At 41.4% G+C, this 14,500-nt stretch overlaps 1 protein-coding gene across 2 annotated transcripts in view; it reads right to left on the bottom strand.

The window, feature by feature from the left end:
* LOC122738067 (inositol 1,4,5-trisphosphate receptor interacting protein) overlaps nucleotides 1-4,132 on the bottom strand; it is a 28,244-nt gene extending 24,112 nt beyond the window's left edge. For both annotated transcript variants that reach the window (XM_043980117.1, XM_043980118.1), the window contains exon 1: nucleotides 3,660-4,132. The gene's annotated coding sequence lies outside the window, so the exon portion shown is untranslated. The remainder of the gene's footprint in view (nucleotides 1-3,659) is intronic.
* Between the last annotated feature and the right edge of the window lie 10,368 nt (nucleotides 4,133-14,500).

Below are 14,500 nucleotides of genomic sequence, written 5' to 3'. Positions count from 1 at the left end.
ATCAGCTACAGGGCTGCCTCTGTCACAGAGAGGAATTCATTATCAGCTGTCCCAATTCTAGCCAGACCTGCTTACTGATCCGATCCCTTCGAGGGCAATTCTGGACTTCATGTCTTCAGATCTTCACCATCCTTCCCCTTCAGGAGAAAGGGTGGTTTAAAAGGTACTTTGCCAGCTCCCTCCTTCCCTCCACCCTTTCCCCACTGGCAGCTGTGGGCCAGGCACCCTGCATAAAGCAGCACATTTCTTCTAGACACACCCGGGCAGCACTTAGTCATTACCTTGATCCATTCCAGTCCCCAAACTGGATTTGCTACCTCTTGCTATGCAGTAATTAAAAAGGGGAATCCCTGGGTGTTTGTCAGGGGCTCTCTGCTGTCACCAAGCCAGTCTCCTCTTAAAGCCAATGATGTCTTCCCTATCCAACCAACCTCCCAAGTTTTCTTCTCCAGAATAAACAACCCCAGTTCTTTAGACAGTTTCTCATATGGCATTCTTTCAAGTCCCTTCACCATGGTGATTTCTTTCTTTCAGACACGTTTGTCAATGACCCTCTTATAGTGTAATGGCCAGAAGTGTATAGATCTGACCAAGGTGACCTTTCTACTAATTCAACCTTCTTTTTAAACTTACCCTGTAGGAGAGATGCACTTACTACAATCCCCAGCTAAAAGAATGTCCCCTTCTCTCCTTGGTCCCTTTCCCATGCCTGAATTTTGGAGCTAGGAGCAAAAGACCATGTTCCTATATGAAACTCCCAAACCAGCAGGATCTTTGAAAGATCTCTTAGCCCAGAAGTTCCTCTTGTTTCCCACACTTTGAGGTGCTAAAACAAAAATAACCAAACACACATACCCCAGATGTTCTTTATTTCAAAACCAGTGCTTTGAGAAGAGAAAAGCATCCGGAGTATGGGGAAGAAGTTAAAAGTTTAGAACTTTTCACACATAAAAACTAGAAGCTAGATATGACTACCTCTCTGAAATTAATCAAACTGTAGGCTCCCACTCAAAGGAAATAAGTCCTTTATATCTACTCAGTAAGAGGCTCGAGAAAGATGACAGTCATACTATGCACATGGAAAATATGAGTCTAGCACTGCCTGGAGCAGTCACACACATGGAGAATTAGTAAGCAATGAGAGGTAAAAGAAGCCCTCGTGGTGGAGCAGATGGAAGGAAAGAGATATATAAACTAACCCTGTCATTATGTTATTACTGAGGGGGTGTGCATGATCCATGTTCTGCCTGGAGTTTGTAGTGCAATCCCTGGGGCAGACCCCCCCCCTCCCCTTCTGTCCCCTTCCAGCCCAACCTTCCTTCTCTCAGGACAAAAGCCACAAGAGGGCTTTCTGAGGGTGGGGGCTGACATTTGCTTGGGAGGTGAGCCAGAGGGAAAACTCCAAGAAAAATCTCAAAGAGGAAAGCTAACAGCAGAATTAGGTGTAGTTGTTTTACATCTGAGTCTGAGGCACTTTCTAGCCTCAGGACCACTGAGAGCTCTTTGGCACCCAGAAACCCAATAAAGAAGGGGGAAAAAAAGCTTTCTCCTCAGATCATAGCTCTAAAGCCAGAAGGCACAACAGAGAGCATCTAGTCCAACCCCTCCTCATTTTATAAATGAGGAAATTGGAGCTCAGGGAGGTCAAGTAAGATGACTGAAGTAATAGAAGTAGTGAGCATCGGAAGGAGAATTTGAACTCAGGTCCTCTAACATTAAAGCCAAGGATTTCCCCATTTTATACCAACCACCATGCTGCTTCCTAAGTCTGGTGGCACAGTAGATAGAGTGCTGGCCCTAGAATCAAGGGGATATGAGTTCAAATCTCACCTCAGACACTAATAGTTGTATGACCCCGGGCAAGTCACTTAACCCCAATTGACTTAAATATTTGGGGCCATCTCTAGTTGTCCTGATATATATCTTGCCCCTGGACCCAGATGGCTCTGGTGTAAAAAGTGAGGTTGGTGACCTTGCACAACCCTGCCTGACTTAAATCCAACGCACTGCAAGTCATGACATCACCTCCTGATGTCATGGTCCTCTTCGAGAATGAAGGACAAACAACAACAACAACAACATCAACAATCACAATCTTAAATCCCCTCCTTTTTCCTCTTAGGGATTCCCCCTTTGCCCTGAATATTGAGCTGAAGTTCTTGAAGAGGTGTATTGGGGGTGGAGAAAGCAAAGGATGCTAGCAATCCAGGAGAAAAAGAAGGTTTGGCCAGTGGAAAAATTTGTACACAACATGTGGGTCCTTATTACAGGTTCAGAAAGAGGAAGCTGTGGGAACATCATCCGGTCATGGTGGAGACCTCATTGCTTCACTACCTCCACAAACATAAACCACTAACTTCAACTTTCTTTCACCTGAAGAAGGAAGTGTTGTCTTTCCCATTGAGATTTCAGGGGTCCAGGGAATCCTACTTTCTCCTTATCAGAGAAAGGTGAAGGGGAAAGAACAAAGGCCTAGAAAGTGGAAGACCTAGGCTCTAGATTGGCTTTTACACCAACTAGCTATGTAATCTTTTTTTTTTTTTTTTTTTTTTTTGGTGAGGCAATTGGAGTTAAGTGACTTGCCCAGGGTCACACAGCTAGTGTCAAGGGTCGGAGGCCAGATTTGAACTCAGGTCCTCCTGAATCCAGGGACGGTGCTCTATCCACTGTGCCACCTAGCTGCCCCTAGCTATGTAATCTTGGACAAGTCACTTAACTCTAGATCTCAGACTCTTCATTCCTATAACACAAATGGCTGTGGCTTAGATAATCAATTCTCAAATTTTTTGGTCTCCTGACTCTTCACTCTTAAAAATTATTGAGAACTCCCCAAAGAACTTTTGTTGATATGGGTTTTATCTATTGACATTCGTCTTGCTAGAAATTAAAACATCTCAGTATTATTATGAAAATAGTTTTGACCTCTGGGACCCTTTGAAAGATTCTGGGGACTGCCTTGGAGTCCTTGGACCACACTCTGAGAACTCATGGACCAGATGATCTTTAAGTCCACTTATCAGCTTAGCCTTAGAGGCTGTCATTCAAATCAAATGACAGAACTGGAGAAGGGGGCTGAAGATGAAGTTTCCACTTCTGGCAGTAACAGGAGATACAGAAGGATTCCATCCCTGCCTTGTCAGAATGGGAAAAGGAAAGCAGATTTGATAGTTTAACTGCATCCTTTCTCGGCACGGCAGAAAGTGGGAGGAACAAAACAAATGCATCTTCTATAACTGGTGTCCAGCTTACTCAGCCCTGTTCTTTGTTTAATCCTATCACAGAGGGCCCTAAAGTCAATCAAAAATCAGTAAGAGATCTGGAGGGCATCTTGGGGCCCTAGACCCGGAGCCAGGAGCCCTGCTTCTAGTATCGGTTCTCCTCCAACTTGTTACGCGATCACGAGCAAGTCGATTCTTCGCCCTGGGCCTCAGTTTCTTCGATTGTAAGATGAGGGAATCAGACTCTATGGTCTCTAAAGGTCCCTTCCAACCCTAAAACAGAATAACTATAATATAACCCAAATCCCCTTCCTCCTTTTCCCCCTTCCATTCTTCATGGCACCCACAAAGAGTGTTTCTCCCATCGCCCCGGAAGAGAAGTGTGGACAGGTCTAGAGCAACAAAAAGACAGAAATACAAGGCGATGGTCCCAGGACTTACCTGCAAGCAGTCCACCGACGTCTGCCTGCTGGCTCGCTGTCCCGCTACTTTCCCCCCACCCACAGGCGGGTGGGTGGGTCCGCGAAAAGTTTACAGGGAGTTGGAAACTTAGGCGCGAGAGATGTTTAACTGCTGCCCGGCGCTTCTCCGCCTAATGAGCTCCAAGGAGCCGGTGATAGCGCTGCTGACTCCAATCTTCTTGTCTCCATCAGCAGGGCCCTAATGGGCTTCGGGGGTTGCTCATTTCCTGGATGTCAGAGAAACTTTTTTTCCCTCCTTATAAGAACAAAACCCCCGCCTCAACTTTCAGGCTCGTAGACGCTGCTTAAGGAGGCACTGCCCGGGCTCGAGAATCCGGGGGGCCGAACGGGCCGAGGGACGGGCAGCTGGGCATCTCCCCGGGGCTGGAAGGCGAGCCTACCATGGGCAAGGTGAGGGTGGGCACTGAAACCTAAAAGGAGCGTGCGGGGGGAGAGGTGGCCGGGGCAGACCGCCTTAAGTAAATACCAGTTCCTGCTTGCGGAGCGGAGCGGAGCGGAGGGGGTTAATTAAGCACCACCCTCCCTCCCTCAGCCTAGGGGTTCCAGCAGCTTGGAGTTGCTGTAGCGACTACCGGAACAGACGCTGTGCCTCTTCTCTCCTCCCCTCCAAATATTTCCAACATAAACCTTGGAAAAACGTCTGCCCTCCTCCCAGCTACTTGCTGAGCCTTGCAGCTGGGCTCCTGGGAGTAGCCCTGGCCAGGGGATCCATCTGTAAAGAACCTTTTGCGATCTATTTACTTCGATAAACAACATTGTTGAGCAGCCTCTTCTGCTCCAAGTGGTCACTCACGATGGAGTAAGTGAGGAGCAGCAACGGTCAGTCACTCAATAAGCATTTATGAAACGTCTATTACGCGCCAGGCGCGGTGCTAAGCCTGGGGACACAAAGAAAGCCAAAGGTCCCCTGTCGTCGGGAGCTCACAATCAACAACATGAAAACCACGATGATATAATTGGAAACAATCAAAAGAGCAGCAACCTCTGATATCTGTGTAGCTTAGACGTGCAACATCTCCTGCCCTCTAGAGCGGGGAAGTCAGGAGTCCTGGGAAGTCTAGTACTAGCTCTACGCCTAACTTGCCAAATATCCTTGGGCAAATCGGTTCCCCTTTTCTTCCAGTCTCAGTTTGCTAATCGGTAAAAGTGAAAGGGGTTGGGCTAGATTGTGAAAGGAGTCAGCATACCTGGCCCAAATTCCTCTCTGCTAGTTACTGCTCCCTGGGATACAGTGGCTAAGTAACTTAACCCATGATTCCCCTTTACACTGTATTCCAGTCAAAACCTGACCTATTTGCTATTCCTGATGCATGTCCCATCTCTTTGCCTTTGAACAGCCTGGCCCCTAAGCCTGAAAAGTTCTTCCTCCCCCTTTCCAGTTCGTTTTGTTTTGTTTTAAATCACTATTTTCCTTCAAAATTCTGCTGAAGTCCTGCCTCCTGCTTGAAGTTTTTTGTTTGTTTTTTCAATCTCCAATCCAATTATTAAAGTGCTCTCCGACCTTTCCCTATTCACTTTCCAGATGACTTTGTATTTACTTTGTATATGTCTATGTGCAATGCTTCTCTCCTTTAGCAAAGTAAACTGCTGGAAGTGTGGATTGTTTTTTGTATCTTCGGGGTCTAACACTGAGTCTTGTACACAGTATTTGATATTAATAAAGGTAGGTATTTGATAAATGCTTACTAAATTCAGCGAAACCTCTCTGGGCAAAATGGGGATTGGAGGGTGATGATTTCTAATATCCCTCTGAGGTCAAAATTTTCTGATCTCTAAGGTCCCTTTTAAACTCTAATATTCTATCAATTTGTTGTTGGAGAAATGTATCCTCTCTGAGTAGTTGTAGTAGGTAACTGCTGCCAAAATATATTTACCACAAGACAGAAATGGTAGAGTTAAAAACTTAGGTCTTATTATCATGCTCAAACATAGATTGAGGCCTGGGAGAAAACCTGAACTATCATTAAGATTCTAACAAGGCTTCTTAGAGGCAAAATGATGTCAAAGTGACATAATTCTTTTACATATTGAAATCTTATACATTCCTCTTGGGCCATAAAAATTAAAGAAAAGATAGATTCATAATTCCAAGGCTTCCTTCAATGCCATAAAAGTTGAAGAAATCTAATTAAACAGGGTGATAATCTCATGCGTCCCTTAAGGAAACATATTTTGTCAAATAAACTCTATAAAGTAAACTCAGTCAGGTTACAGATTAAATAGTTCACACTTAGGCTAATCGAGGAGGAAGATTTACATGTCACCAAGATAACCAAGAAAGCTCAGCATCAGGGATATTCTTCCTTCAGCAGTTAGTTAGGGGAGCTAATAAATAATTAAAATCACTTTGGCTTCCCTTTGGCTTCTATCTGAGGACAGATTCTATATGAGTCAGATTTTGGCCAGGTAAGGTTAATATTAACAGAAGACAGATTTTTAGCTAATCAAAATTTGCAGGACAAATGGTCCTAAGTCCCAAATAATAAAAGGAAAAAATAAAAAATTCTCATTACAGTTTTAATACCTAGAACACCTCTACAGTCAGAAAGGGTAGGTATTTAGAGCCCCTTAGATGAAGAAACTTGAGCTCAGAGACATCTACTTACTCAGTGTCACATAGGTTAAGTAAGTGGGAGCCTGAGCCTGAGTTGAACTCAAAATCTAGGACTTTCCACACTGAACCTTTGATACAGGACTTTTGAAAAAATGGTGGATTTGGAACCAGAAGACCAGAATTCAAATCCCTGCTCAGCTGCTTAATACTTGTGTGACCTTGGGCGGGGTATTGAACCTCTCTGGGTTTCAGTTTCCTCAGCTATAAAGTGAGGGAATTGGACTTGATATTCCTTTAAGTTCCTTGGGGCCCTAGATTTTTCTATCATCCTGTGGCTTTTAGTCTCCTACCACCAGACTATTTTAGAAGGTGTTATTAGTCTCCTCTTTTCTCCCCTCATCTCTTCATCTCAGAATTCTGCTTCAGTTGTTGTTCAGTCATTTTCAGTTGTGTCTGACTCTTTGTGACCCAATGTGGGGTTTTCTTGGCAAAGATACTGGAGTGGTTTTCCATTTCCTTCTCCAGATCATTTTATGGATGAGGAAACTGAGGCAAACAGGATTAAGTGACTTGCCCAGGATCATGCAGCTAGTAAGTGTCTGAAGTCAGATTTGAACTCAGGAAGATGAGTCTGCCTGACTCCAGGCCTGGCATTCTATGCACTTCACTACGTTGCTGCCTGCAGAATGCTTCTGAGGCCATCAAATCCAACCTATATTTCAGATAAGGTTTTATTAGCCCTGGGAACAGTGATGTCTAACTGCCTTATTCCTGGACTCTATACTTCTCAATTCAACCTAAGCTTGCTTTAGCTTCCTTGACTCATGAGACTTGCAGACACTAAAGCTATGGATCTTTTCTATGGCTTTATGTTGTCTAGCCATGCTTCCCCTATTTTGTATTTGACAAAGTGATTTGAACTGGAGTGCAAGATTTTACATTGTTTCTTTCTTTTTTTTTTGTGGGGCAATGGGTGTTAAGTGACTTGCCCAGGATAACACAACTAGTAAGTGTCAAGTGTCTGAGGCTGGATTTGAACTCGGGTCCTCCTGAATCCAGGGCCAGTGCTTTATCCACTGTACCACCTAGCTGCCCCCTTTACATTGATTCTTATTAAACCATCTTCTTATATTTGGCTCAAAGTTTTAGCCTGTCCAGATCTTTTTGAATCCTGCTTCTGTCATGAGGTATAATATGTTCACTATCCCTTCTCACTTGGTGTTGTTGGCAAATTTTATAAGCATGCCACCTACGTTCCACCTATGTCTGGATGCAAGTCTTTGATAAAAATGTCAAATAGCATAGGGTTAAGCACAAATCCCTTGGATACTCCCCTAAATACCTTTTTCCAAATTATTTTTCCAATCTTTCAATCATTTGGATCAAAATGAGGCAATATTTATAAAGTAGTACAGGATCTGAAACACATTTGGAGCTATATAAATGTTAGTTGTTGTTGTTATTATTATTATTATTATTTCCAAACCCACCTACTTATTTCCAAACTTGCCTACTTATATTAATATTTATTCCACATTTCACCATCTTTTTCACTAGAATAGCATGAGAGTTAATACAATCTTTTGCTAAAAGAAAGCGATATCCCTAGCATTCTCTTGATCTACCAGTTTAGTAACTCAGTCAGAAAAGAAAATAAGGTTAATCCCATAGAAACTGTTCTTGATGAATCCATGCTGACTTGTGATCACTGCTTTCTTTTCTAGACTTCAATTTAAAAAAAAATATGACCCAGAATCTTGTGAGAAAATTGAAGTTTAACATATTGGCTCACAGTCTGCCACCTCTGTTCTCTTTCCTCTTTTGAAAATTGGGACATTTGCCTATCTCCATACCAGTTTCCTCTGATCTTTAAAAGACCTATTTCTAATGGCTCAGCAATCACTTCTGCTGCTTTTTTCCCCTCTAAAATGTAGTTCATCTGGGCACAGCTAGGCATTTTCTTGTATCACCTTATCTTGAGTGAGCAACTTCCTTTCAGCCATTTCAAGCCAAAGAGCATTCTTCTTGATACTCTCCTTATTACTGTTATAATTGTCTTCTTTGATCCTTAATCTCAAAAGGTAAATGAAACACTTGTCTAAAAGATAATGGGCTTAGTGCAAAAGGAAATCACATAACAGGCTGTTTTTCTTTTCTTTTCTTTTTTTTTTTCATGAGGCAATTGGGGTTAAGTGACTCACCCAGGGTCACACAGCTAGTGTCAAGTGTCTGAGGTTGGATTTGAACTCAGGTCCTCCTGACTTCAGGGCCCATGCTCTATCCACTGCGCCACCTAGCTGCCTCAAACAGGGTGTTTTTCTAAGGATCTAATAGAAACTCTTGCCCTCTGTAGGGTCCTGCTTTGGTCTCTAGGTTCTTTCATAGGCAGAGATGAGAAGGCCTAGGATTAATTAAATTAATGCTGAAGAATATTTTTGAAATGTTATGCAGTTGAAAGACTTACAAGAACTGATGCAAACTAAAGCGAGCAGAAACAGGAGAGCATTGTATACAGTAACAGCAACGTTGTACAGTTGATCAGCTGTGTATAGTTGATCAACTATGAATGATTTAGTTCTTTCCAGCTATATAGTCATCCAAGACAATTACAAAGGTCTCATAAGGAGACCTTTGCTGTTTACATCCAGAGATGGAGTCTGAATGCAGATTGAAGCATATTATTTTAACTTTAAAAAAAAAATTTTTTTTTCTTCTGGTCTGTTTCTTTTTTCACAACATGACTAGTATTTTATTTTACATCACTGCACATTTATAACCTATGTCAAATTGCTTACCATCCTAGGGAAGGGGGAGGTGAGGATTGGGAGAATAAAAATTTGGAACTCATACTTTTAAAATGAATGTTAAAGTTTGTTTTTACATGTACTTAAAAATTAAAATACTATAAAATAATAAACAAAACAAAATATATTACTTATTGAAATTAAAGTATTAATTTAAAAAAAAGAAATGTTATGCAATTTTAAAATTTGTCACCCCCTCTGCTAGGATGGCTTCCCTCAAGAGGACTGAACAACTCCAAGGAGGCTGAAGAGCTGAACCACAGAGCAGATATGCCCACTGGTTTAAACTCCTGTTGTTTGTTCTAAACCTTAGTTAAAGTACACCAAATACAGATATCTTCATAGTTCCAGGTCCCCCAAGAGAAATGTCAGATGTCCTTTTCAGGAGTCTGACTTTGTCTAGCATAACAAATGCTAGTAATGAATGCTGCAAAGCATTGTAGATTGTCTGGCCTGGAAGTCAGCAGGAACCATGTACAAGTCCCGCCTTCAAACATGACTGACAAATCACTTAAACTTTCAGTGTCCTGATCAGTTCTCTAAAACTCTTATTTATACATGGCTAATATAGAAATATGTTTTGCATGACTTCAAATGTATAATGGGTATCATATTGGTTGCCTTCTCAATGGGAGAGGAGGGCCTGAAGGGAGGGAGAGAATTTGGAACTCAAATAAAAAAAAGAAAGAATGTTTAAAAAATGAATTTTTTTTTTTAGTGAGGCAATTGGGGTTAAATGACTTGCCCAGGGTCACACAGCTAGTAAGTGTCAAGTGTCTGAGGCCGGATTTGAACTCAGGTACTCCTGACTCCAAGGCCGGTACTCTACCACTTTGCCACCTAGCTGCCCCTCCAAAAATGAAATATTTTTTAAAAAACAATCTATTATTTATAGATGAATTGATAACCTGCTTTGGTGGAGAGAATTTCCATAATGGGAGTTGCCCCACATTGAGGAAATCACATTTCTGGATCAGCCCTCCCTGTCCCTTCTAATTCCAAAAAAGATGATCATATGACACCAATTCACATTTACTTAGCACTTTATATAGGTTACAAACCCCAGAAAAGTAGTTAAGATATTAATTATCCAAAAAGAGAATACAATGATCCTCAGGCTGAGTTTCTTCCTGATAGCACTCAGATATGTAGTATAAATATCCTACTTCCTATTTTAAAGATGAGGCCACTGAGGCCCAAAAAGGTCAAGTGACTTGATTATCATCACACAGGGAGTAGATGAGCCAGGATTTGAATTTGAGGCTTCTACTTAATCCCTCACTTCTTGTTTTCACAAGATGAGTTTCCTAGAATCAGAGTGTATAAATAGAGGTTCCATGAAGCATTTAATATTCTAATGATATTTTCCTCCAAAAATATTATTTGTGAAGTGATAAGTATGTAAGACTTGAATTCAAATTCTGCCCTAGACACTTAGTAGCTGTTTCAACCCCTGGACAAATTATTTAATATCTCTCAGCCTCATCCTCTTCATTTGTAAAATGGGGATGACACTAGTGAGGAATAAATCAGATGATGTGTATAAATCGCTTTAAAAACCTTGAAGTGATATAAATTTTAATTATTAATGATAATAATACTTATTATATGTGGCAGTTTTCCAGTATGAAAATAAGCTTAGTTTCTGGTCCATCTCCCTTTTCCCAGGGGGAGGGAGTTTCCATGCCTCCAGACTCCAGGGATCAGGATTTAGGGATTCCTTCCATTAATGTCATGTCCCAGAGTATTCTGTGGCTAGATTAGTTAGGAAAATGCTGTGCTAGAGCGGGCTGTTCTTTAACAAAACAGCATTTTGGGGGCCATTGACGTGTTGTTGGACAAAGTCCCAAATTCCTATGTAGCGGTTAGTGTGTGACTGATGACACATCCAAGCCAGCTGCGGTGTCTGTCTCATGGCTGGGGGCAGTGGGAATGAGGGGCTGGGGAGACAGATTTACTACTGGGACACCGTTATGGCCAACCCTGAGCAGGGCATGGCACACATAACACTGCAGGGTGTGGAATGGGGTGAAGAGGGATGACAGTAAAACTGCACTAATCATTAGAGGACCTGCCAAATGGAAAAAAGGGAAAGGCCATTCTGCAGGTCAGTCAATCTATTGCAACCAATATATTCACTTTAGATGTGCTTCTAAAGCACTTCAAAAAGTCAGGGTATAGGGAGGGTGGCTCACAAAAGATTTGGAAGTGGAGAATCAAACCCTAGTAGCAGTTGACTTGAGTATTTCTTCACTGGCCCATTTATTTCCTCAAGGCAAATGAGTGTTGGCTACCTCTTTTATTTGCTTGCTCCAGTGAACTTATGCTTATGAAGAGATACTACACCTGGCTGGGAGCTGACATAGAAAAGAGCAGGGCCATGACATCATATCAGCAGCTCTGTAGCCTCAGATCATTCTGATGCCCTAACCCCACGTGTTTTTCAAGTTTTCAAGAGAATGATAAACCATAAATAATTACAAAACATACCCCAATTCACTGATAGAAATGCAAATTAAGACAACTCCTAAATTGTACCTTATGCCAGGGGTAGCTAGGTGGCGCAGTGTATAGAGTACCTGGCCTGGAGCTAGGAAGACTCATCTTCCTGAGTTCAAATTTGCCCTCAGACACTTAGAAGTTGTTTGACCCTAGTCAAGTCACTTAACCCTGTATGCCTCAGTTTTCTCATCTGTAAAATGAGCTGGAGAAGGAAATGACAAACCACTTTAATACTTTGCCAAGAAAATCTCAAATAGGGTTATGAAGAGTGGGACATGACTGAAAATGACTGAACAACAACAAAATATAAATTGGTAAAGATGGCAAAAGATAGGAACAAACTAATTTTGGAGGGGCTGTGAGAAGACAGGCACCTAAGGTACTGTTGGTATGTGGAGCTATGAAGTGGTCTTGCTGTTTTCTTTCTTTCTTTCTTTCTTTTTTTTTTTTCGTGAGGCAATTGGGGTTAAGTGACTTGCCCAGGGTCACACAGCTAGTAAGTGTTAAGTGTCTGAGACCAGATTTGAACTCAGGTACTCCTGACTCCAGGACTGGTGCTCTATCCACTGTGCCACCTAGGTGCCCCCTTGCTGTTTTATTTCAATTTGGAATTATGCAAGAAAAATGACTAAATTGCACATTCCCTATGACTCACTACTGGACACATACCCCATGTAAATTATAGATGGAAACAAACATCCAATATATACGAAAACATTCATAATAGCATGGAGGGGGCAGTGAAGAAGTAAAAACGGCATGGATACCTATCAATTGGAGAGTGGCTAAAAGCTTTATAGTGTGATAATTAATGGAATATTATTATGTTATGAGGAATTATAAATATGACTAATTCAGAAGAACGTGGTAAGATTTGTATTAAGTGATACAGAACCAAGAGAACAAATACACAATGTCTACAAAAATGTAAATGAAAAGCTCATTAAAAGGAAGTTGAACTTTGAGCAATGGAAAAACCAATGAACGTTCTAGAGAGCAGAGACTTTATATATGATACCTCTGCCCTAATAATACAGAGGGAAGAGATGAATATGACAGGATATGATGTGTCTGGCCAGATGTGGTCTCTGCATCAGATCATCTTGCTTAATTTTTTTTTCATTGTCCAAGGAAGGGTTCAATCTGGAGAGGATAGGGTATGAAGGAATGGTGATATATAGAGAAAATCAATAATCAATAAAATGTATAAAAAGCAAACAAAAACATCCTCAAAAAAGTCAACACACTGAGGCAGCTAGGTGGCACAGTAGATAAAGTACTGGCCCTGGATTCAGTAGGACCTGAGTTCAAATCCAGCCTCAGACACTTGACACTTAACTAGCTGTGTGACCTTGGGCAAGTCACTTAACCCCAAATGCCTCACCAAAAACCAAAACCAAACAAAACCAAACAAAACAACAAAAAAAGTCAATACATTGCTGGGATTGGGAGGGGGTGTTATGAGCTGTGATTTGGAGAGGATTCTCAGTCACAAAGTACTTAGAACATTGGCTAACTCTTTGGGGGCCCACTGATGAGGAGGGACTTGATTGCTACATTTAAGTGAATGCCTATTCTTCTTCTCCATGGAACCATGGGATGGAGAGACCAGAAGGGGCCTTTAGGTATATGTTATAGGTGAGGAAACATCATAAGGGAGAAGTGATGCCTGAGAGCACAGAGTCAGTGGGCAAGACTGGGCTCAGGTCAAAGGAAATCCTTTTCAAATATAATTGTAAACTCAATTTTCCTAGGAATGAGAATGTTTCTTTAAACTTTAGGCCTCACGTATACCATCCTAACAAAAATTTTAAGTGGTTTACAAATGCCACGTTTACAGTTTTTATCCACATCTTTTTGAACACTGAAGTCCTACATCATTATCCTATCATGTATATGCTGTGTCACCCTGTGCCTCCTAGGAAATCTTTCCTAAACAAATGCATGAGATAGAATCATCTACTCCTAACGCTGTTTGTCATATTTCTCTCTCCTAGTGTACTGCTACACAGACAATGAACTAGCACCCTAGTTACCTACCTACTTTTCACTTGCCCAGGGTCACACAGCTAATAAGTGTAAAACATCTGAGGCCGGATTTGAACTCAGGTACTCCTGATTCCAGGGCTGGTGCTCTATCCACTGCACCACCTAGCAGCTCCCTTCCATGTATATTCAATGAAATCAGCCTCCCACTGAATTTGTTCTCATATCGCAGGATTATTTCCTGACTTTCAGTCACATTCTAACACATAACAAGAAAAGATCATCACACACACAAACTCAAGGCCAGTATTTTGACATCTTCACTTAACCAACCCCAGCCCTGAAGTTATTATCATGCCACTCATACACAGTCCCATAGACTTGTATTCTCCATAGATTTGAACCCCAGTTGCTTTTGTCCCATCCTGGCCCAAGCATCCCCATTTCCTGACTTGTTATTCTAATGCCTGATTATAGTGTGAAGGTGATACTGTGTCTTCCAAGGTATGTCCATGGGACACAAACTCTAGCAGTACTAAACTGAAAAAAAAAACAACTATTCTGTGTTTTCTATTGTTCGAAAACTAATCTAAGTTTTATAAACCTCTAAGCATTTTTTCATTTCTTTTTTTTCCAGCAAGGTATGAACTGTTAGAATAATAAGGAGGCTGTGATTTGCATTGGTGGAGGGAAAATCCATACTGATGAAATCATAATTCCTTCGAAGTCTTGAATTATCCTTGAACTGGGCAAGCAGAGTTCCTTTTGACTTCCTTTTTTCTTTTCTTTTCTTTTCTTTTCTTTTCTTTTCTTTTCTTTTCTTTTCTTTTCTTTTCTTTTCTTTTCTTTTCTTTTCTTTTCTTTTCTTTTCTTTTCTTTTCTTTTCTTTTCTTTTCTTTTCCTTTCTTTCTTTCTTTTGAGGGGCAATGAGGGTTAAGTGACTTGCCCAGGGTC

The sequence above is a fragment of the Dromiciops gliroides genome, chromosome 2 (assembly GCF_019393635.1).
Source record: "Dromiciops gliroides isolate mDroGli1 chromosome 2, mDroGli1.pri, whole genome shotgun sequence".
Classification (NCBI taxonomy): Eukaryota; Metazoa; Chordata; class Mammalia; order Microbiotheria; family Microbiotheriidae; genus Dromiciops; species Dromiciops gliroides.
The sequence above is the reverse complement of the archived record's forward strand: the minus strand, read 5'-3'. Positions and strand labels throughout refer to the sequence as shown.